The 25,239-nt window shown below is 39.4% G+C and overlaps 1 protein-coding gene across 1 annotated transcript in view; it reads left to right on the top strand.

Moving 5' to 3' along the window:
- PIK3CB (phosphatidylinositol-4,5-bisphosphate 3-kinase catalytic subunit beta) overlaps nucleotides 1-25,239 on the top strand; it is an 88,853-nt gene that overhangs the window by 20,463 nt on the left and 43,151 nt on the right. Inside the window, exons 3-4 of the mRNA XM_008919607.4 lie at nucleotides 16,791-16,881; nucleotides 17,138-17,256. The gene's annotated coding sequence lies outside the window, so the exon portion shown is untranslated. The remainder of the gene's footprint in view (nucleotides 1-16,790; nucleotides 16,882-17,137; nucleotides 17,257-25,239) is intronic.

Raw genomic sequence — 25,239 nt, 5'->3', positions numbered from 1 at the left:
CTGGTTTTTTTTTTTTCAATGTTTGTATTTTTTTTTTTCCTCCAGCTGAGAACTCTCTGTGATTGCTCAGTGAATTTTAAGTGGCGTTTAGGTTACTCGATGGTCCTGGTTGTTTTCAGCCGGGTTTCTGAGCGTTGTTTTCCTTCCGAACCGCAGGAATTTGTATGGCAAAGCAGTATTTCGGAAATGTGTTTCCAGTCAGATGCCCACGCTCTGTGCAGCCCGGCGCGGGCAGCGCACTGAACGGTACTTTGGCAGCGTACAGGCATCCTGGACTCTCTCAACAGACATCTAAACTATTCCGCAGACGGGGAGCTCTTTCTGTGAAAGGGGGGAATAAATCTTCATTAGTCCCAAAGAGTTCCTGAAAGAGAAACGGAAACCTCTCATGCCAGATTCGCTGGTTGTCTAGCTCCAACACGTGTGTGCTTAGACTCGTTGGATACCTCCCAAACTCCAGAAAGCTTAGTTTTTATTGGGTTTTTTTTGTTGTTGTTGTTTGTGTTTGTTTTTTTTTCCCCTGGGCTTTATGCATTTACAATCTTTTCTTGTATGTATTCTTCTCAGTAGATACACTGATGAGGGTTTTTTTCATTTGGAATTGATAACTGTAGCCATAACTGTAAATGTTATGTACTCTAAGTTCATGCTGCTGTTCTTCTGTTGATACTGAGCTTTATTTGGGCTTAAGTTACTGAAGACAGGCATTACTAGAAACCCCAGCAACACATTATTTATGTTTTCATGACTGTAATTTAGGATTTGAAGTTAGATGAACACATGAAGGATGTCATTGAAATTTGATTGGCTTGTGGTTTGCAGTATTAGCTAGAGATTCCCACAGCTGTATGTCTTCAAAAATTAATTAAAAGATGAAATAAAACTTTATAACATGCTTGCTTTTAGGAGAATTGCATATAAAGGAATATTGAATATCCATCCATATACTTGGCAAAGGGTTGTGAAGTCTAGTGGAATGCATTCAGGTGGCTGGGGAATCAATCACCAGGTCGCTTGGAAACTTTGATCCAGAAGCTTCAGTTCAGACTGATGGTGGTTTTTCAGGCTTTGGAACTTTCATTCCAGCAAGCAGTGCTTTTCAAAAGAGTGGGAAATCAGAAAAGGATTACTGAACTAAAATTTGTGGGTAACTGTTTTATTGGCCTTTTTTAGAGTGTCACGGATATTGGTAACATCAAGAATGTTTTGGTGTGGATTGACTTGGAAACATGCTAGGGTGGGTTTTTTAACATTGATTAAGTGTTTTTTTGCATGGTCTTAAAATATATTTGCTGATTGTCTATTTAAATATCTGTTATTCTTGAGTAAAAATCACTTCTATTAAGTCAGGTTTCACTTCCCTGGAATATCTGATGTCATAAATTCTCTAGTTCTCCAATTGTCTATGGACTTTTGGCAGAACTCCAATTTCTGGAGGAAAGCCTTCTTAAAAAAAAATAAAAAACCTTTCTTTGGTTTTTGTGATGTAGTAAAGACAGAATATGTCCTGCTCCACTGCTCCTTTCACTTTAATAAAGTTTGCATATATCTGCAATATGCTCTCTTTTGCAAGTAATTTAAAACCAAAGTCCAGTAAAAATACAAGCTCTTAGATTACTATATATACACCAGGAGGGTGCAGGAGAAAATACCGTTGTTGTTTAGAATTTGGGTGGAAATGCAGGCTGGTGTTTTGGCTGGTTAGCTAGAAAGCTGGTATTGTGTTTCAGTGACCAGAGGTGCAGAGTTCAAGTAGCTTCAGTGCTTTTTCACAGATGGAGAGGCACACATGGAAGTTTTGCCCTTGGTTCTTTAAAAGTTGTCACCAGTTATCTCAAAATAAATAACAGGGGTTGCTGGATTGTAGAATGTGTCATTGTATTTATTCAGAGTCCATGGTGCTGCTCTGGTTCGAGGTGGGCTTTCTGACTTGCCACTCTTGGGAGCAGCAGACCGTTAAGTTATGGAGTTTGCCCCTTTGCACAAGTGGCAGTTTCTGTGAAAACAGTCCCAGAGAGGAGAGTCTGAAATGAGCGTCATTTACACAGTTGCACAGAGAAACTTGCTTGTTTGTTTTGAGTTTTCTTTTTTTGTGTTATTTTTTGTAAATGTGTGGCACGTGGTGTTACACACTACATCTCAAATCATTTGCCTGAGAATATGAGGACTTTGAATTGCGGAGGACTAGAATTCAGTGCTGGTGTCTGAGTGCGTGAAACAATTTGTTTTGTGGCAGTGCTGCTGGCCCTTCCAGTCACTCATTCTGCAGAAGTTTCACTGTTTCTTGCTTTGATAACTAAATCAGATCTGGGGGCAAAGGTCATCTTATGTTAGAAATTGAAGTTTTTTTAAATTTTAATTAATTTTAGTAGTAACTTGTGAGCAAGCAGTTTTGCTTTGGGTTGGTAAGGTGTACACCTACGGTCCAGAATGAACAGCCGGTAACCCCAGTGGTGGTTCTTTGAAAAATCAGAGTTGGAGATGCTGCAAGGTGAAGGTTACATGTATCTGTACGATTCCTGAAGTACCAGCTACTTTGTAAGCAACATTGACCACTCTGTGTTACATTCTGTGTCAAATTAACGTGGGTAAATCTTTTTATCTCAACACTTGGCAGAAATAAATTCAGGAATGTGGTTTCATTTACATACATTAACAGTTGCAGAAGAGGCCCTGGTGTGCAAATGCTTGTGGATTTCCAGCTGCCAAAATAATTGAATTTACATACTGGCTTCAGAAGATTAAAGAAACAAAGAGTGACACTGATGAGTCGAGAAAAGCTTCCTTTGAAGGGTGGGATTGGGGCAGTTCTGCTCCCCTACTGATAATTTGTGTGTGTGTGTGTGTGTGCACACTGTTACTTGGTTTGGCTTTGCCAGTTTTAGGCAGCCTAAGTGTAATTGCTACCGTGCTACAGAAGCAGCCTTTCAGAAAACCGGTTGTGCACAAATAGAGGATCTGGGCTGTCCTCGGGTACCTTCTTTATTACTTCCACTTCACAGCTTTGACTGTTACCTGGGGGGCAGGTGGGGGCTTTTCAGTTGCATTAAAAAGGAGGAAGGCAGCTGTGAGAACCTCAAATATTTAGCTTCTTACTTTATATACTCTTAACTAAAAACTGTTAATTAGTTGAACTCAAGAGGAATTTGCCTTTGGAGTTACATCTACATATGTAGAAATATTTTTTGTATTTACTTCTAGAAGAGTATAAGAATTAGCAGTACTGTAATTTTTCTCTCAATGCAAAATACACTTAATATAAATTTGCTACTCACAGCTTACTTTTGTTTCTTTCAAAATTTTTAAACTTGCATATTTTTGATAAGTAGCATTGCATTAACTTTTTACTATGGAACTGAATTGTAAAGGGTGCTCTTCTATTTCTAGAACACCTTGCTATTAGTTGTAGTAGTTGCTCTGATTTTTAGAATAGCTTTGTGAATTCAGCAAGGTGTCTTAAAGGAACTCCATCAGAGATGCTGATGTTTAGTTTTATGCTTGTGTAGCTTGGCTCAATGTGTTGCTGTAATGCCAAAGAGTTTTACTTCCCATATTCGGTTGGTAAATAATCTTTTACTACTTCACTAATGGCTGTATAAAAACAATTCTTTTTCTGTTTTCCGGAAACTATGATGATTGAATGGGAAAGATATGCCCTGTAATGGAAACAAGTCTATGTTGTGGGTGTAATTTTTGTGCCTGTACATGACGTTCTTTCCTCTTTACAAGGATCTACTTGTAGGAGGTGAAGAGGTGACAGTCATGTTCTCGTGACTGTCTTTGGGTGTTCACTTTTGGGGACCACCAAAGGTTTAAATTGAAGAGTATAAACTTCTTTTCACCATGTTCTTCTCAGGCTCTTTCCTCAGATTTCTTGTACCCAGAGCAGAAAGCAGAGGCTTTTTTTCATGTGTTGGTTGGGAACTAATGGACATTTTAAAGTGATGTGTAGTCCATTAGGAAGTGCAGTGTTCACTCTCACTTTGGGTCCTTCCTGTCTTCTCCTTCCCCCCAGGCACAATATATCCACTGGAATTAAAAAAATCCACAACCCTATGAGAGGATTTAAAGATGAGTTAGAAGATATAAGTTTTGAGTTGGCATCAGCTGGCAGCAATTTAGGCACAGCTTGTGTGGCTGTTAGAGGTGGATAAGCAGTTCCGTGGAAGTCATGTGTTTGTGGTTATGTTGTCAGTTAATAAGAATTCTTAAGAATATTGATGTGTCTTCAGTTCTATGGTACAGTGTTGCTATGAAGCATTTGCTAATTCTTAGTGTTTCTGAAAGTCCTTTGCTGTCTGCAGGCACAGGAGGTGTCTGTGACAGAGCAATGAAATACTTGTTTATGAAAGCTGTTGTGTGGAATGTGCAATAGCTGGTGTTCTGTGTCATTAACCTGACATTTTAAGAGGTTCAGAGTCCTGCTGTCAAGTGGTTTTGTGACAGGTTTAATGTGGAAGACGTGTTTGTATGCAGCTACAGAGTACTAGAACCAGTTGAAAAATCAGAGTAGGTGGGTGGTTTGGAGAATATTGTAAAAAAAAAACCTAGAAAAAGGAACGACTCATAACATTTTTTAGTGCTAGAGGTTCTTATGGGAGCTATCTATTGAGCAATAACTTTTTAAACTTTTGTAAATAAGGTGCTTGAGGGATACATCTTGATATTTTTGCATCATTTTGTTTTCTAAGAAGAAAAGATGATATTTTGAAATGTGCTGTGTTATTTTCAGTTAACAATTTTGTGTTCATGAGTATAGAATGTTAATAACAGAAGAATATGAAGCACAGTTGATTTTAAAAACTGATTACGTTTGTGTCGCTGCAAAAGGCAGCCCAAAAGCCTGCTTTTGAGTACTGCAGAGTGATAGTTTTCTGTCAGTGATGTGAGTGTGGTTGTTTAGTGTTGTGTCCTCCAGAAGGCTGTGGTTTGTCAGCCTGTGGTTTGTGCCTGCACACATATTGGTGCAGACACTCGTACAGGGGGGAACCAGGTAAACAAAGGTAAATGTCAGTAGAAACTCAAAAAGCTAAGGACAAAGCTGATGCAGTAGAAAGAAGCACATGAAATGTTATTTTAAAATTGCATTGGCCACTGTACCCCCTTCCTGATTGGCTTCATGCTTCAGATTCCTCTTCTGGTTTTGAAGAGTACTTAGGTCCTTATGCCTATACTTTTCCCCCTTCATCTACCTTTCATATTCCAGGATTTTTTACTTGTTTTTCTTCTTCTTCTTACAGTATGTCACCAAGTTTACTACTCTTGGCTTATTCCTTCTCCTCAGATCTGCCATTGTTTCCCTCCCAACCCCCAAAGAATTTAAGAACCTGTGTGTTAACCATGTCTTTGCTCTGTTTAGTGCCTTGTCTTTTCACACTGCTGGTTCTTGGAGGCCAGTGCTCCTTGCAGTGCCTGTGGGGCCCCGTCCTGAGGATATGTTAGAAATAATTTATGCTTTATAAAGTATAATATTCTGTAGAGCAGAATCTCTAGAAGCAAGGACTCTCTGGTGACAGCTGTTGGGGGGAAGGAAACCAGCAGTCACAGATGAGTCCAGACTAGGACAGGAGTGGCCTGCTGTGCTGTGGGCTGGTGGTCAGGGGCCAGAGGTACCCAGGGAGATGGAGGGGCTGGTGTGGTACCAGTCCTGATGCTGGGAGGGCTGCTTTGGGTCCTCTGCATTTTGGTGCTTGAAGATGGCTGGAGATATTGTTCGTTCTCTGCAGGTGTTTGAGTTTTGGGCCCTTTTTTTTTTTCCAGATCCCTTTTGGACTTACATGGGTGCTGCTAGGGGAGGCAGATTTTCAGACCACTGCACACAGTGTGGGCTTGGAGTGTTTCTGTTTCTGGCCTTTAGTGCTGAGTGTCTTCCTTTTGTTTCAGCTAATACAGAGGAGTACCTCTGAATTTACTACCTGGTTATCTGTATGCCCTGCTAAGGGTGCAATTCAAGACATCAGTGAAGATATTTAAGGAGGATTGTCCAAGTCCTAACCAGGGACCCTCTAGGCAAAGAGGAGTTAGTCACTGGTGTACAGACAGCAGTAAAACACAGAATAGTGCATCTTTGTGTGTCTAGTCTGTATGGGCACATGCAAGGGCAGCATCAAAATGTGAGGAGACACAAGAATTTAAGTCCTTTATTGATTAATGGATATCTACAAGACAAAATCCCTAGTAATGAATCAAACCTAGTAGGAAATAAAATTTGAAAGGTAGAATCACAGAATGGTTTGGGTTGGAAGGGACCTTAAAGATCATCTTGTTCCAACCCCCTGCCCTGGGCAGGGACGCCTTCCACTAGACCAGTTTGCTCTAAGCCTCATCCAACCTGTCCTTGAACATTTCCAGGGATGGGGCAGCCACAACTTGCTCTGCAACTTTACAACATCTTTGCAACAATGTAACTTTACAACTACCTCAAAGGAAGCTGTCGGCAGGTGAAGGTCAATCTCTTTTCCCAAATAGAGAGCAATTGGATATTAGGAAACATTTCTTCACCCAGAGCATTGTCAGTGTTGGAACAGCCTGCCCAGGGAAGGGGTGCACTCACCATCCCTGGAGGTGTTTAAAAGACGTGCAGGTGTGGCACTTGGTGTCATGGTTTAGTGGTGGGCTTGGCAGAGCTGGATGAAAGGTTGTTCTCACTCTCAAGGGTCTCTTCCAGCCTAAATGATTCCATGATTTTATTCCCTCAGTTTTTTATGTCAAGTTTGAACGGAAGTACCATGTGCAACATGGCATGGATTGAGCCATAGTATCAGGAGGTGAAGAACTCTTGTCTACATCTGCTGAAGTATTTGAAGTTATTTACTTGTAGTAATGACTTCAGTGTGAGGAAGTGTGTGTCTGTATGGGGAGAAGAGCTGTCTTGTTTTTATTTATTAGGGAATCTGTGATACATGCTGACTGGAAAGTGAGTAGTAGTTTCTGAACCCCCTTGAGTGAAGAAAAACATTAGTTTGGCAGATTGTCAGCAGCAAATAGTACATTAATTTTTGGCACAAAACTTGCTAGCAAAAAAAGAGACTTTATGTTGCTAATAATAAAACTGAAGAGGGACCAATTATCTGTGCTTGGTAGGCTGATATTTGATATCCACATAAGACAGAGACAATGCTTTTGAAAAATGTCCTTTTATATTTTATTAAAAATAAAGAAAAGGCTATAATATATTGATAATTTGCATCCAATTACATAACTAACTTTAAATAAATTTTATTATGTTTACAAGCCATTACAAACTATGTATAAACTATGGCAAAATTTCCAATGTGTTTAAAGAAAGAGGTGCCATGATTCAGATGTGTATTAATCTGTGTAGAATAATGTGAGTCTTCATACTAGGCCAGTTTTACTCCCCCAGTCCTTCAGAAGTACGTTTTTACATCTACTCATCATGATCATCATGGCTGGGCTTTGTGAATGAAGGTTTGGGAAAGGTCTCTACCCTTGTTTGTTACAAACACACTGGTGGCTAAAAAGGCCAATAGGAGACAGGCATGTCTGATTGCAAAAGGCACAGCAGAAAGACTCCTTAGGTGGTAAATTCTGCAAGACACGATTCTTTCTGTGTTGCCTTTTCTCCTCAAGGGTGATCCTGCTGCGTTCTCAAAGGAGACAGCAGCGTTATAGATGGGGTGTCTGCAGACCTCCCGATTGGAGGCCAGAGTAGACCAGTTATGGTGATCAATATGGCCAAGGCTGAGATGTTGTTTCAGGCAGTCCTTGTATCTCCTCTTTGGGGCTCCTCTCTTGCAGCAGCCGGTGGCAAGTTCACCATAAAGCAGGATCTTAGGGAGGGGGTGGTTGGTCCTTCATCCTTGAGATGTGCCCTGCCCAGCGCAGCTGTGTTCTCAGCAACATGGCCTCAATGCTTGTGACTGCTGCTTGTTCTAGAACAGATGTATTGGTCACATAATCTGACCAGTGGGTGTTTAGGATTGTACAGAGACAGCGTTGGTGGAAGCATTCTAGGAGTCGCAGGTGGTGGCGGTAGATGACCCATGATTCAGATCCATATAAGGAGTAGACAGCACTATGGCTCTGTAAACACTGATCTTTGTACTTTTCTTCAGGTGTTTATTACGCCAAACTCTTTTATGGAGTTTTCTAAAAGCTCTCTATGCCTTTGCTAACCTGTTGTCTATCTCTCTGTCAATCTTACCATCCGAGGAGATGAGGCTACCAAGGTAATTAAACTGCTGGACTGATTTGAGCTCTGATTGGGGATATGGGGATGATGGAAGACTTCCTGAGGTGCCAGTTGATAGAGAACTTCTGTCTTCTTTAAGCTGACTTCCAGCCCAAAGAGCTCAGCAGCCTCAGCAAAGCAGGATGTTAAACGCTGCAGAGTTGCTTCTGTGTGGGCCACAAGGGCGGCATCATCAGCATAAAGCAGCTCCTGGACAAGATGGTTTAAGGTCTTAGTGTGGGCCTTCAGTCACCTTAGGTTGAAAAGCCTTCCATCAGTAAGGTATTGAATGTAGATCCCATCCTGATCCTCGAGGTCTACCGTGGCCCTTTGGAGCATCCTGCTGAAAAAGATTGTGAATAGGGTTGGTGCAAGAACACAGCCTTGTTTCACACCAGTAGTTATTAGAAAGGGCTCAGAAGGTTCATTGCCATACCTGACCTGGCCGTGCTGATCCTCGTGGGGTGAGATGATCATTTTGAAGAACTTGGGGGGACAACCTAAACGTTCCAAAATCTACCACAGACCTTTTCTGCTCACAGTATCAAAAGCCTTGGTGAGGTCAACAAAGGTTACATAAAGACCTTTGTTCTGGTCCCTACACTTCTCTTGCAGTTGTCTGAGAACAAATACCATGTCTGTGGTGCTCCTGTTGGCTCTGAAACCACATTGGCTATTCCTTCTGCTATAGCAGGTATTAGTCTGTTCAAGAGTATTCTTGCCAGGATTTTGCCAGCAATGGAGAGCAGAGTAACACCACGGTAATTTGAACAGTCTGATTTAGTGCCTTTCTTCTTACACAAAGTGATGATGACTGCATCTCAAAGGTCTGATGGGAGTTCACCTGGTTCCCAACAGCATAGTAAGAACTCATGGAATTTAGCATGGAGTGCAAGGCCCCCATGTTTCCAGACTTCAGGTGGAATTCCATCAACCCTGGCTGCCTTGCCAATTTTCACCTGCTGTATGGCCTTGAGGGTCTCTCCTAAAGTGGGGGCAGTATCCAATTCATACTTCACTGGTGGTTGTGTGATGGACTGAATGACTGTGTCTTTGACTACACAGCTAGTACTGAAAAGGGTCTGAAAGTGTTCAGACCATCTATTCAGAATGGAGGTTTTATCTGTCAGAAGTGTTTGACCATCAGCACTGAGTAGAGGACTTTGAGCTTGGTGTGCAGGCCCATATGCTGTTTTCAGGGCATCACAGAATCCTCTGTGATCACCTGTGCACATCTACTACTAGTGGTGGTAATGTAGGGAAGTAATATTTTTATTAAAAATGTTTACTTACACTTGAATCAGGGGATCTGTAGCTGTGCTGAAAATTTTAGAAAGCTCAGCATAATGATCTAACTTTATTTTTACCTGAGTAATAATAATAATGTTTTGTTTAATGAATTGTTGCTTTAAGTGTGAGGGTAGCATTTTTTAATACTCAAATGTGGTTCTGCATAAGTTCTTAGAGTCCAGCTAACACAAGTACATAACAATTGTTTATTTTCATATGGCAGTCTTTGATATCACTTTGATATCACTTTTGATAGCTAGTGATTTCTGCTTCCTTGGGGTGCTGTAAATAAATCTGGTGTATGAAGATCTGCAATGATTAACAGTAGCAGAAAAGTACTGCATGAAAAGAAAAGATTATTTGGTAGGAATACAGTTCTTCAGTAAAAACAAGTTTTGCAAGAATGTAAAGATGCAACTGTAAAACTTAGAAGTAATGTTAAGACCACAATCAAGTCTTTTCCTCGTCATTTCTCATCATGAGTAGGTCATGAAGGTTTGCAGCAGCTCTGTTGAAGCTGAATGCACATATTGAGTGCTGTCAGAATTTCTATCACTGCCAATATGCTGGATTACAACTCACTCTATATTTGATTTGCTATTCACCACAAGATGACAAAAGTCCTTATCTATTTCTACATTTTAAATAAGGAACTCCCCTCTCTGTATTTTTTCTCCTTTACTCCATTTTGTGTGACTTAAAAGCTTCAACATTCATTTACTTGGGTGAGAAATACTGTGAGTAAAGCACTGACTGGGGATTTGTAATAATTGGCTGCTATTTCCAAGTGTGTCACACGGCTGCTCTGTGAATTCAGAGCCATTTGGTTATCATGGTGTGTTTTCATCTGTGTATTGGGGAGGAGACACTTTTTCTTTCTTTGGTGTTTTTGAGTGGTAAACTTTTCTTGTGTTTATGTCCTTGAGCAAACATAATGTCAACTGTCATCCCTGGAGGGATTTAAAAGCTGTGTAGATGTGGCACTTGGGGATATGGTTTGGTGATGGGCTTGGCAGTGCTGGAGGAACAGCTGGACACAGTGATCTTAGAGGCCTTTTCCAACCTTAATGATTCTAAGTTTCTGTGCTGCTTTAGGATAAATGCAAGCACTTAATTGAAAAATACTCTGTAGCAACTCTGGTAGGTGAAATGGATAGCAAATAACTTTTATGTGCTTTATATTAGAATGGAGCAAAGGTAAATGTGTTTTAAGTGGCCCCATTAAAAAAGATCCATTTAAGCTACTGCATATGATCATTCCAGCTGATGCACAGACTCGCTTTGCTTACTGTCTGTGTAAATGCTTTTTGAAAGTAAATCTCCTTTATTGCATATAAAAAAAAAATAAGGGAGAAGTGATTCTTAAAAAATAGGTAGAGGCAGACTGCAGTACAGCATCAAAAGTATTTTTAAAGCATCATATTAAAAGATGAAAAACTCAGACTCTTTAGTGTATTCTTGTCATGGGAATAGAAATATGAATGATTAACCCCTTTCTATTTATAGCTGTTTTCTCTTGAGTTACAATTCCTGTTCCAGTTAACTTCTAGGTAAATTTTATGAGAAGGCAGAGTAATTTTTGCCTTAGTCTCTGCAGGTAGTCATTTTAGTATCCTCAAGTTACTTTCTTTTTAATGTGCATTTCAGAAATCACATCTGCATTTTGAGATATATTTCTAATTTAATAACTTGTCAGCTTTTATTGCATGCAACTACAGGATTTAAAGAGGTCTCTTCAGCATTTGGTGGATCCTTTTGTCAGTTTTAAAAATACTTAAATATTTAAAATGCTTAAGGCTGATCATCTGGGGTTATTGGCTCAAGAGAATGAGGCTGTGTGTGCTATACTGCTAAATCTCAAAACAGCCAGACAATGAATATATAGCAATTACTATGAAAGTCTTCCACCCTCTTGATGCCATAAGTTGCTTTTTTGTTGTTGACTTAATTGGGACTTGTCAGCCAGGACAGTAGCATGCTACTTTTTGGGTGGTTTTTTATCTCTATTTGTGGAGTAAGCAAGGGTTTCTACCTATGTAATGGCAGTTTTCTTGAAAAAGAGGCAGTGTGGGTGGTTAGACCCCTTGTATAAGAAAGATTCTTCAGAAACAGCAGCATTCCTGAAACCTTCAGCTCAAATGTCTACATTTTGGTGATTAACAAGCCCAGTTAACCTGAAGAAAGATTTATCGGGATGCAGTGGCAAAGGAAATGGGTTGTTGTTTAATTTTCGGTTGTTCTGTGATTTACTGGTGAGAAGTGAAATAGGATTCTAGAAGAGCTTTGTTTTCTTTCTGACTTATCATGGGAGAGAATTTGAAAGGGGTTAAAGCAAATATTTTCTGAGTCTTTCCTCGGTAAGTCACTCTTGTGCTTTCAAATGAGGTGTTGAGAAATTTTTATCTCGGTCAAGCTGTTATTGTTTGTTTGAAAACTGAAAAGCCTTTGTTTTCATTTGCAAGTCACTTTTTTGGTTTCGGATTTTATGGCATATTTTAAGAATTGCTTTCTTAAGCATAGATGGTGCTGTTCCAGCAGCTCTCCCATGTGCCTGGGTTTACATCCCTGCAGTGCTGCTCCTCCTGTTGTTTGGAGGTGAAGCGATGTGCTGTGGTGCAGGGTGTGGTTCTGATGGACTGAAGGCATTGTTGGAAGAAAGTCTGTCCAGTGACTGGCTCTGGGAAAAGGGGGAGCTCACCCTCATTTATTAGGGAGAGAGAGGTGTTTTAGATGCCTCTTGCCAGAAACTGGTGTAAATATTGATCTCATAAGTTAGTGGTAACAGGAGGATAAATCCAGTCTCCAGAATGCATCTGCTGCCTCTCCTCAATCCTTCCACAGCTTGCCCGTGAAAATGTCAGAGAACTCACCATTTTCAGTCCAGCCTTTGTCTTCTTTTGTCTTGTGTTTTTGAGGTGTTACACAACAATTACGAGGGTTGCATTTTATTCTTTCCATCTTGCTTTTCATGGTTCATCTCAGTGCCAGGGATTGCTTTGCAATTTGATCCTACTGGACATAGATTTATTCTTGATCTGGTTAGAGCACTCCTATTCACTGTAGCATCTATGGTGCTAGAGGCAGGAAGTCATTCCCCTGTATTAGAGACCTGCCAAGCAGGTTGCTGTCTTTATGGAAGAGGCCTATTCCCAAAGGATTTCTGTGTTCTGCCAGTGCTGCTCTCACACGGGGTCACAGTGTCACTGCTTTGTGTGGAATTCTCTGATGTGAATAAATGTGGCAATGCCCTGCACGAGTCTTAGAGCAAATTACAGCCTTGGCACTGCTAAGGCTCTGCTCTTCCTCAGAACATGCAAGTGGATTTCTCACTGGGGTGTTCCTGACACCACAAAATCTTTGACTTCTGTCAGAAATAAGCCTGTAAAACAAGCAGGTAGTTAATGCATTGAAACCCTGTCGTTAATGAAGGAAGCCAAAAAATGCCATACAGTCTCAATCACTGTGCTGAGCATTGCAGCAGATGAAAATAGAAGGTTTTGGATTGGTTGGTTTGTTTTTACATCAAGTGTTCTGTAATTTTAGGTGCTCTGTCTAAAAGCAGTGTAAAATATATGAATACTGTTTAAATCTGACTTATGGATTCAGATTTGAACTGTTGGTTTTATGACAGGAGACTTGTCTTTTGGTTGTGGTTTGCTTTTTTTTTTTTTTTTTAATCAAGCTCTCTCCTGCTTCTAGCCTGGGATTTGTGCAAATTTGGTGTTCTTCAATTATGTAGTGTTATGAGTTGTGATGCTGAAATTATGCTTGATATTTAATTTTTTTTTTATATGAAGTCTTACTACCTGAAAGAATGGGGAGTGGGGAGCAAGACCAAATTAAAATGCACAGTTATAAGAAAGATCTTAAAAGATTTGCTTTTGAGTGTTGGATATAGCTGGAGGTAAACTGCATTTGTTAGGTGCTTGAATTTTTCCTTCTTCAGCACAAGAAATATCCTTAGTGATTACTTTTAGTTTCAGATAGTATTTACTGTGTACATGATGTTAGTGATGGAATACTGTTGATATTTATCATGTGGTAATATTTGGAATCAAACAGCAAGTTGGACTGCAGCAGCATGTCTTTGAAATAAATTTAGATAGACACTGTTGTGTTGGGTTCATGGTCTCTTGCAACCCACACCTTGGAATTTATTTTAATCATGAAGAATGAAGCCTTTCAAGTGATACCTGGAGTAGAGTGGGCGGTTGCTTCACAAGATGGCTCATAATAATTAATTACTGAAAAATTGTTTGGTTTTACTTTTTAACTCTACTACTGTGTTCTCATTTATATGAATTTAAATATGAGCACAACAAAAAGCAGAATTTGGGAACTAAACAGAAGTAAATTTTCATAGACCATATTAGGCATTTAACAGAACATAAATAGGAAGTGAAACATCAGCATATGAAAGTAGTGAAGAAAATAGACTACACAGAAGAGATCACAAGAAACAGAAATCATGAGTAGTCCTACTAATAATGTTTCAAGTAACTAACTAATTGTAATAAGATCTTTGCAGAGCCAGGATGCAGATTCACTGTTTTATTTCTCTGTTTAAAGTGCAGGTAAATATTTATTCATTTAGTAACTTTTGGGTGGAACCAGTAGGGGTTTTTTTGTGTTTGTACATCTATGACACACTAGTGAGTAGAGAATGCACCAACAATAAGGGCTGTGTTCAGTTGTCCCTGAATTCTGGGGAAATGCTGAGTCAGTGAGACCTGAGCACTGTGAGTCTTTCAGAGTTTAGGACAACCAGAGAGAAATCATGGAGAAGGCCTTCATAAACTTTAGAATGCCTGAAAATGGCCTTGAGCTCATTAAATGAATGTAAAATTTCTGTATGAAAAATGATGGTGTGTGGGTAATGTGTTCTGTGTTAAGCCCAGTAATTTACTAGATTCAGAGGTATGCTTCAAAACAGAAGTGTGGGGCATAATTTTTTTGTGATAAAGAACCAAAGAACCAGTCCTTCACTGATATCCCACAGGTACAGGAATTGCTGTGCTGCTGGCAATTAATGCCCTCCTCCCCAAGACTTCTGTTTTCAAATACTGCTTTAGAGGTAATGGCAATCCATGCAGAATCAAATATCTTATTGCTGCTTGCAACCTATTTTAGTGTTTGGACAGCTGAGTTCCAGTAGTGTGACTGCTCAGGGTGTGTGGTGATTGCAGAGCGCTGGCTTGGCACTTCATGGACTCTGCAAACATCCCTGTAGATGTCACAAGGGCTTGTGCAGGGTGGTGAATTTGTTTGCACCTGCCTAAACTGCTCTTCAGTGGTTAGGTTGGCTCAACTTCCAGCCTTTGAGCTTCACCCTGTGTGTGTCTGTGTGTGTAGGTATGGATTTCTTAGAAGAGGAGCACGGCTTCTAATTCTTCTGTAAACCAGATGTAGTGAACCAGATTTAGAAAACTGCAGCACTGGCCTTGAGATGCAAGTGATCTGTGGGCCCTGGGAGGAGTTACATCTTCACATGGATGAGTTTGTTCAGTCTAAACTATTCATTTCTTTGTCATCAGCTCTGGAGCTACTGAACCAGTTGGGTAATCACTTGTGCCCCACGCTGGATCGGAACTGGAAATGAGCTGGAAAGGGTTGCTCACTTGACTGCGTGTTTATGCAGCAATATAAAGCAAATCTAAGCACTTGTTTGTGAGTCATCTGAAATCATAACAACACTGCTGTTTTTATAAAATGGTCATGTGCAGCCTAGAACTTTGTGCTTTTTGAACTGCAGAGTACCCTCAGACCCAGTACATTTTCCAACCCAGAACCTCTCCTAGGATTTTTCCTTATTCTGCAGTTGTCACTAGAAGTTATGAGCACTGGCAGTCAGCCCTCTCCGATGCTGAGGGCATTTGCAGGATCTCCCTCTAGCAGAGACCTTGCCAGTCTTGATCTCAGCACACTGCTCTCAGATGAGAGAATGACTGGCTGCCTGGCAGAATGTGAGAGGAAAATTTGTCATCTACTAGTCTTTTTGCTAAGCTTCATTAACAGCGCTGTGTTCCCCTTCTGCTTTGCCCAGAGGTATTTCTTTTGAAGCTGGCAGAGCAGGAGAAAAACAGTTGAATCATCCTGGGAAAATAAAAATAAATTATTTTTGTTTAGGTTTCTCTTTGTTGATCCTAAATCATGCAGATGATTCCTTGCCATCTGGAAGTATTTGTTCTTTGCTTCTTTAGTTTAAGGTCCTTCATTTTCCAGTGCCAGTAAGAGCCCACAGTCTTTTGCTTTTGTGTTAACTTTATTGTAAAGACAAAAGATTGTCATTTACCTCACAACTTCACTCATATTGAGTTCTAAGCTACAGTTAGTAGGAGGGTTACTGGGTTACTTAACCCTGAGCACCATCATAACTGTGAAAGGGAGACACAAGTGTCAGTAGCTGGCACCGTGTTAGAATCACAGAATGAATTAGGGTTAATCAGAAAAGACCTCTGAGATCATCAGGTCCAAGCCATGACTGAACATGGCCATGGCAGCCAGAGCAGGGCACTGAGTGCCACGTCCAGCCTTTCCTGAAACACCTCCAGCAATGGGGACTCCACCACTGCCCTGGGCAGCTTGTTCCAGTGTCTGATCACCCTCTGTGTGAAGAAATTCCTCCTAATGTCCACCTAAACCTACCCTGGCGCAGCCTGAGACTAAAAGCAGTATTTTCAAAACTAACACATAACCAAGTAAAAAAGAAAGATTTATTGTAAAGCATATTAGTATGTGATTGTGTGAGTATAAATTTGTTTTAAACAAGCCTGTTGGACACTGAAGGGGATTTCAGAGGTGAGCCATGGCTTTGTGAGGCTGGCTCTCTGGGAAGAGGAAACAAGGCTTCCTTACAGGTGATTCACAGTAGTTGAGTACTGAGCTCCTGCTCTGAATCGCCCACTGGATAAGTATAATTATGATACTGAGTTCTTCTTAATGAAGATATGTGATTGAATTTAGGTTCAAATCATGTTTCTAACTGTTACCTATTTAACTTAAAAAATAACACTGACCCATATGTTTAGCTAGTCAAGAAAATGCTTTGTGGTCTCCATTTTGTCCATCTTCAGGAATAAGGAAGGCTGTAAACTGGTTTTTAGTTCTCTTGTTTTGAACTCTTTTGGCTTACAACTTGGTGTTCTGCAATTTCTGTCTCTACCTTGTTTGTTTCTGTGGCTATTCTTGTGTGATGAGAGCTTGTAGCTCTATGCCTGTTTTCTTTTAGTTAAAAGATTTTGTACAAGATAGGTGGATCTCACATTTCAGAGAAGCTTGACTTTTTTTTTTTTTTTTTTATTTAAAGGTTATTATGATTTTTTGACCAACCACCAACACCTGTGAAAGCAGAACACAAAGAAGAATGCTGCTGTGTGTGTAACAGTATGCTGTCCATGGTCAGTAAGATATTTTGCCTCTTGATATTACTGCAGAAATAAGTGCCACCTTTAAAAGGTCAAAACTGGTCTGAGCTGTTGAAGAGACTTTGGGCACTGCATGACTAGGATGGTTGTTATGTACAGTCCTACTGTTTGCATCTGAACACAACACTATGTAATACATAAGGAATGTTGATGGAGTGTATAAACCAACTATAAATTGCTGATTTTTCTCATTGGGTCATTTACATTATGTCATGTTTTGCTTTTTTAGGTCATATTTAGGTCATCTTGTGGAATCTTACAAAGAAACAAGGGTAATAGTAAGAAAATGATGTTTAATAGAAGTATCTTCGCTACACAGTCAGATTGAAACAGGAGAAGTTCTTTGGAGTGAGTATTACAGGGTTTTTGGTGGGGGGGAGGTTGTTTAGTTGTTGTTGGTTTGTTTTTGTTTTTTTTTTTTCCCCCTATAAAGTCAGTATGTTTATTAGGCTATTATTGTATTTAATTTTGTTTTAGTTGTATTAAAAAATAAATCAGTGACTCCATACTAATTTCAGTTGATCAGCTGGTAATGGACTCTTATGGATTCTTATTGAAGCAACTTCCATCTTAGAATCAGTTGTACCTTGTGAAATTTAGATGGGCTTCAGATGTTTCTCTTGGCTGATGTGTATTCTGGCTATGGTTTTGAGCAGGGAGTGGTCTAGATTAGATGTAATTACATATAAACCCTTATTTGCTGGCAAAAGTCAAAGCCCTGCTTGTACCTTCCAGGGAATTTGAAAATGCAATTTTTTTTGTCTGTAACTTTTTACTCCTCACACTTTCTGACTGACTTTGATATTGTTGTTGTCAGTATGTTAATATTTGTCCTGTACTGCAGTTCCATCATCCATCAAAATTGCATGAGTCTTCAATTTATGGATCTCAGATACATCTTTTCTTCACAGTTTCTAGTTAACTTGTAGATTTTGTGAATTCTAGGCTGAGACATGTGTCTCATTTATAATAAAAGAAGCTTTGCTACCTAACACATGGACTGGGGATTGCACCTTTTACTCCTAGATACCCAAACATTTATATACTGATACAGTACAACTCTTCATTTCTGTCTACTTCACATGCTTGAGATGGGAAAAGGAATCATTTTTCTGTCAATTTGTTTGCATCAGATTGTAAAATCTTTAAAAATATTCTTGTAGAGGTTGGCAACTGGGGGAAAACCTGCATATATCTGATGCAGATTTTACTCATGCTGTGTGATTATGTGAATGTGATTCTGCAGGAGTAACTGGAAATAAATCTGAATGCATAGTTGGGAATTAAAGATACCTAAAGATACTAAAACTGAAAGGAGGTGAAAAATGGTTTTAGTTCAGAAGATGTGTATTTTGGCATATTGCTTTATTACTAAGAGGAAATGACTCCTCTGAGCTTCTTCTTTAAAAACGGATGTGTACATGGTGTCATAATTAGGGTAGAAAAATGTCTGTGAAACCTACATTAACCTACTCAGATAAGCTAAACTTTTCATACTGAGTGTTTTTTCCAGGTTGTTTTTAACTGGCTGAATAACACATTTGGATTGATAACTTTTCCTGCCTTAAAAAAAACCCTATACAATTCAATTAAACATGAATTTAAAGAAGTTGATGTGTGTTACTTCCCTTTCTGTAAGTACTTGAAACAAATGCTACAGTTTTTAGTCAGCACACTTATATTTGCCACAGTTCCTGATCAAGTGGCTGGTAAAGACATTCATGAAGGGTTCTTGCAGTTCCTGATATTTGAATTCTGACCTCTGAAGTTTTCAGGAATTGTGTTGTATGGAGTTATTTTAATTTTACTGACTAACTAGACAGCACAGTAGAAATACAGGCACCTGTCACAATATCCAAATAGAATAATACCTATTTGCTGCCCAAACACTTAATTTGACAAGTTCATTCTTGGCTCTGGTAATCAAGTCACCAAAACAGATGGGCAATAAAGTAGAAACTGAGCTCTCCAATCAAATGAAATGAAGAATGTCCACTGAAGACACCTTTAGTCATTTTAAATCACTGTATTCAGGCTTATGCCAGGCACAGAACTTGCTCAGGTGTTTAGTTGCCAGTAAACTTGGGTTTCCTGCCCTCCCCTTTATTTTTATTTTTTTAAGAGACTGAGAATTCAAATGTTAGAACCTAAAACTGATTCTAATTTGTCCTTGTCAGGGAAATGTTTTGGAATTCCTTTGGTTTGTTTTGAGTTGGACACTTGTGTGTGCTTGTGTGGATTTCAATCATCACAAAGTATTTTCAATTGGAATTTTTCAGTAAAGTACTAAAAACATCAAAATGAAGTCTGAGTAACGTCTCTATTCACGGATAAAAGCCAGATGGGGTTGTCATGAAGTCTTAAAAGCAGATACCAAGTCTCACAGCTGGGCAAAAGTAACCCCAGGCCCCAGTCAGCTGCTGAAGGCACCTGCTTAAGGCTCCAAGGGTAGCAGCATTTCTGGGAGACTGTGGAGCCTCTATCCATGAAGACTTTCAGAATTAGCTGTGCAAACTCTTAAGCAACATGCTTAACTTCAGTGTCCAAACTAATCTTGGGACCAGCTGACTCCCAGAGGTCCCTTTCAACCTGAATTAGTCTGTGATTTTTAGATAATCTTAGTTATTTTTGGTCCATATGATGGATGGCCAGGACTACTTTTGGCTTTACTGCCATTAACTTCATGACAAAAGTGTTGGTTGTGCAGGTTTTTTAGAATTATTTTTTCCTACCAATTGGCATTATATCTCAAGTTGTCTTTGTAAAAAAGTTTCATGAAAAAGTTGCGTAAAATACATCTAAATATTTGCATTAGGCTCGAGTTGTTGGATTTCCTTCAGTGCTTGCTCAGCACTGAACAGTCCTGTTCATAGCACAAATGGTTGTGAATCTCTGTGGTGTGGGATGTTGAAGCTGGTGTTGGAAGAAAACTAATGGCAAAAACCCAGACCAGATTATCTAAGAAACCAACCCAATCAGGAAGAATGTCTAGTGATGAAGCATGTAAAATGCTTTTTTAGTTTTGTTTTTTTTTTTCCTTTAAAGGGCATCTTTCTGTCTTTAAGGATCCATGGCATCTCTGAGACTAAAGCAAAGTCTGCTTATGTGGTTGTTCTGTGTTTCGGTCTGTGTGACCCCCTTGTAGGAGAAGATTTTACTCCTCATTAGTTTTCCACAGGTTTTAATTATTTCACTGTTTTACTTCTCTTTCTAGATATGTACAATCAGTCTGCTGAAGAATAAGTCTCTTTCCTAGAGGTTTTGATTGAAATATCAGAAATAATTGAAAAGCGAATCTTTTAGTCCCTGTGTGAAGAGGTGTCTATATATAGGAAATCCTCAATCTCTGGTTTTAACTATTTTTTATAGTAGGAAGTAACATAGCTCATAATTTAGAGATGTAACATTTTAATAGCTGAAGGAAAAGGTTAGGGAGTCACCTGGTGAGATTTGATGGTCTAGGTCCATTTGTACAATTCAAAAGGAGAGGCAATATTAACCATTTATATTTTTAAATGGCTTGTAAGTGAAATGTTTCCTTTGTGTTTACAGTGGAACAAGAAATTACTGTGAGTGGTAGAACAGGCAAGGAAATACTGGAGAGCAGAACTAATACTGCTTTAATATTTCCTAGTTTTGTTGTTAGACTATGAAGAATCCTCATACAGTTCTTGGTTAGCAATGGGGGGACAGGGACCCTACAGTTTACTTAGTACAGTAAATCAGTAGAGGCACAAATCCAGATGATTAATGCACCTTTTTCAGAATCACAGTGGAGACATTATAAAGTTGTTTGAATAATAGCTTGGGCTGCTAAAAAGCCAGGCCTTTAGGCTGTAGTTTTGCCTACATTTTTTAAAATGAGCTTAAGAGCTGTGAAGTGGCAAACCAGCCCTGGGGCTGGAAGAAACCATCACTACCACTCCTGTTGCTCCTGTTTGCACCTTCCCTTTGCTGGCACAAGCAGTTATGCAGCTTTGTAGGAAACTGTCTGACTCACCTGTGTTAAAATGACATCTTTATTCTGGGTTTTGGTTCAGCTCTTTCTCCTCCTTTCCCTTTCAGTCCTTTTTGTTCCCCTGTGCCACCTCCATTCACCTCTTCTGATAAGACTGATTTTTGTTTGTTTGTTTAAAATATCCATGTAAGCGTTCCATCATTTAAATGTTTAGTGTAGCATTAGAACTCAACATACCCTAACATTTCCTTCTAATCTTCCTCTAGTACTGAAAGTATCTACAATGATCTGCAGTATCAAAAATGAGTTCTCTGTGTTGTGAACTATCCAGGTCTAATCTTTCCCCAAATCTTTGGTCTCAGCTCACTGTCCTGCATTGGTGCTCATATCAGGGCTCGTTCTGCCTGCTGCTCTTTAAAACCTTCCAAAATACCTGAGAGCTGATTAGAAAATTCCCTAAAGCTGAATCTACCAGATATGTTCTCCCAGCCCAACTGACATAGAAAACTGAATTATTTGCCTGGGCTTTTTGTTTCATTTGAGTTTTTCTCCTTCTTATCTCCCCATCTTTGTTGGTTAAGGTGTAAAATGAACTGTTACTCATATGACAGTGCTTTCCTAATCCACTGTTTTCTTCCATTTCTTTTTATTCCCTCCCATCTTGGCCATGCAGAACTGCATTCCAGTGAGCTGAAAGATGTTTTCTCACAGTGGCCCCAGCTTCAGCATGATCCAGAGATTAAATGCTTCTGAAGACAATTTCAGACAGCAACACTGAAGTGTGAAAGTTTTTTTTTCTCACTGCAACTCACTTTAATTGCACAAAGATGGCCTGAAACTCCTTATTTTTATATCTAATTTTAATGTATCTATATGGTGATTTCAAGGTAGAGCAGAGAATGGTTGTGAATGAGCTGTGAGAAGCTGTTTACGTTATTGTTGTGGTTTTGTTATTATGAGTTATGTGCTGCCAGTGAATTTTCAGAAGTCTATCAGAAGCCTGGGACTTAAGTTGTATTCACTTGTTTAGTTCATCATGAATATTCTTTGGAGGAAGCAGAAAATGAGTTTACTTGCCTGAGTATAAAGTAATGAGAAGTAAGAGTGTCCTTTTATCCTCATTATTCAAACCAGTTCTGATGAATCTTCAGAGTCTGGCATACCATTTTTAATAGTCCTGTTCTCTACCTGTAGACTTCTTTTCCAGGAAAAAAAATTCTGAAGACCATAATCTCATGTGTAGCTAGTTTTAAAACTATGCTTCCATTGAATCATAGAATCATTTCCATGAGAAAGGCTGACTAGAGGTAGTCTAATTGAACCATCTGTTCAAATCAAGTTGCTTAAAATTTGATTAAATTTTAATTTGAAACCAGTTAACATGTCTGCATTTTTTTTCATATCTCTGAGTCCTGCATAAGGCAATTGCAAATTCAGGTACTCAGCATTTTTTGAAAACTGGGCCACTTTTATTTAGAGGCATTAATATCTTAGTAGAAGCTTCATTCATTGTGGCTTTAAAATCTTGACTTCAGTGCTAATGGGCACAGCAGAGGAGTAAAGCTACAGGAGATGAACAGACAAAATAATCAGGGATCCTGGAAAAAAAACCCCCTTATTATTAAATTCTTCTTGTTTGTGAATAATTTGCTATATTTCATGAGGAGAACCAAGTTCAGATTCTCTCATAGCTGAGAGACCACTCTTGGTACCAGTCTGAGCACTGTGAGGGAATGAGGCCTTTAAATAAGGCCTTTCATGTTTTCTATACATAGATATTTTTAGAAAACTAAATGGTGATATTTTTATTCTGATTTTTGGAGGAATCCTGACTAAACGGACACTTAATTTTCCATTCCATGGGGCCAGCTCATGTGGTAGTTTAACTAAACTGCTGGGAAATATTTGTAGTACCACATGATCTTTAAAAATAACTTCCCAGGCTACTTCGTAGATTTCTTGAATTCTTAAAATCTTTGCTATTGTAGATAATTGACCATGACATTTGTGGGGTGGAAAAATCTTAGCTTTGCTGATTTAGTTGTTTGTATTTATCATCAGTTGGTTGTATTTAGACTTGTAAGCAGTTCAGATGGGCATTCACCTGTGCAGCTCTAAAAGGCCAGAGCCTTGAGTGGGTTCATTCTTTAGGGCTAAGTAGGAATTTCAGTGGCATGGTGTGTAGTAAAAGAGAATAAACTTTAATTGTCAGTGCAGTGGATGCCATCTTTAACAGAGGGTCACTGTTGGTCCTGTGTGAACTGTGAGGGACAGGGGACAGAAGAGCAGTTCTTGGTGGCCCGTGCATTGCTGAGCATCGGTGCTCCTTGGCACGGTAAACCTTCAGGCAGAAGCTTGGTTGCAATTCCAACGTGGAGCCTGATTTCATCCCTGTGATGGCTGCTGGAGGGTCAGGACTGTGTTCTCACCCCACCCTGGTTTCAGATATGGTGCCTGCTTGTCCCAGGGTGAGGCAGGCCCTGGGCTGATGGCAAAGTGGCAATGTTTGTTTATTTTGTTTTCCCATTGTGTGCCCTGAGCAGGGATGGCCGGGGAAGCTGAACAGCGCTGCTGTTGGCCGTGGGCTGCCCTCAGAGTGAGCTGGGGGTACGGTGGCACCAGGGGGACTTGGCAGAGTCAAGCTGGTGTCCGAAGGATCCTGTTGGAGTCCCTGGAAATACAGCTGGACTCCTGCAGCACATGGAAACTGCTGCCTGGGCCTTGGCCTGGTACTGCCTTGGGCCTGTACGCTCAGGGGCAGCACCCGGGAATTCATTGTTTTAGGAATACAAGAGGATGTAGTTCTGTGAAGCTATGAACTGGCACGCTGATCTAATCTATATATTTGACTTCAAAGTTTTCAAAGGATATCAGAATTTTTTCAATTTTTCCTTTAATTTCTCTTTTTCCCCAAAGGCCTCCTAAGTTTCATAGGACATAAACCCTCCTGTATATTCTGACTCCTTTCCCATCTTTCTGCTAGATTCTTCTCCCTTGTTTGTGCTCAGATATTTCATTTATAGCTTGCTCATCTTTTCATAGCACCAGATGTTTACGTAGTTAGAAAAATTATTACAATAGTTATATTGTGGAAGTGCTTAGAGTTTCTCCTAGTTAGACTACGTGATATGCTGCTGCTGTTTCCTACAAAATTACTGTGGTCAGATTGTCACTAGTCTGTTCTGGACAGTAAGATACTGTTTAAACACTGCCCTTTTCACTACTGCAAGACTTTTTTTTTTTTTTTTTTGCCCCTTGAGTGCCACATGACAGAGCAAGCAGTAGATAAAGAGCTGTATTGAACACAGTGGAAATCGTCTTGAATGTGGTGCTCAACAGTTGTAACAACTTTGACATAAAGCAAAAATCTGGATAAGCAGAGAGCTCTTAGTTTTTTATAAGCAGAACAAGCTAGTTTCTGATATTTGTCCTTTATGTAAATATTCATATTTTTAGTGAAAAGAAAAGTAAATCCAGGTTTATATTTAATCTGAAGAGCTGTAGATACTTATGTGCCCTTAAAATGCATCTGTGTTTGGAAGAGATGATGTAAAAGAAACTTATTTCCTAAGGAAAATTACTTTTTAATACACAAGTGATCCTCCCCCCCAGGTTTCTCCTGTCTGTTTGGGATGATAGCATATTTATTCCATCCTGAGAGAGCTGTGTCCACATGTCAGGGGTGGGTGACATCATTTCAGATGTATGATACCTCTTCTAAAGACTTGTCTGAAGATAAGATTTTTTTGATGCTCAGGAGAATAAATGCTGTGAGAGATAACGGGGCATCAACATTTTCCTCTAATGTTTATAATGACCAGCTTCTTTGCAGCTGCTTTTATTTGTTTTTTGTTAATATTCTTTTTGATTATGCTTCAGGATAATGGATTGAATGTTGCATGGGATTTTATGTTGATTTTTTTTAATAACAGAAAAAATAGACCTCAAAGGATGAGTGGTAGGGGATTTGTGGTGAGTTCAAAGTGAAGGACTTAATGACATAGTGTGAATTTTCATAATTGGTGCTTTCTTCAAAATGTTGGTTTCAGAAGAACTTATCTGACACAGATTGATATTGACTGTTGATGACAATCCAAGTGGATTTGGCTTTTCCAACCTAATTGATTCTGTGATTCTGTGGTGCTTTTTAATTCTAAGTCTTTTGCTGATATGATCAATTATTTTCAAAGTAAAGTTCATGACATTGTTACTCCACGTCTGATGTTTTGCAGTGCCTTCAGACAGGCTCTCTTTTTCTGAGCATGTTCTTGTGTGGCTCTTAATTTCAGGATAACCTTAGGAACTCTCTTTGTCTTTCGTATCTTCTTGATTGGTGCTGTTTTACATCAGATCCTTGCACATCCTGCATATAA

This window comes from Manacus vitellinus, unplaced genomic scaffold, assembly GCF_001715985.3.
Source record: "Manacus vitellinus isolate BGI_N305 unplaced genomic scaffold, ASM171598v3 scaffold_49_pilon, whole genome shotgun sequence".
NCBI lineage: Eukaryota > Metazoa > Chordata > Aves > Passeriformes > Pipridae > Manacus > Manacus vitellinus.
This window is presented reverse-complemented; position numbering and strand designations above follow the sequence as displayed.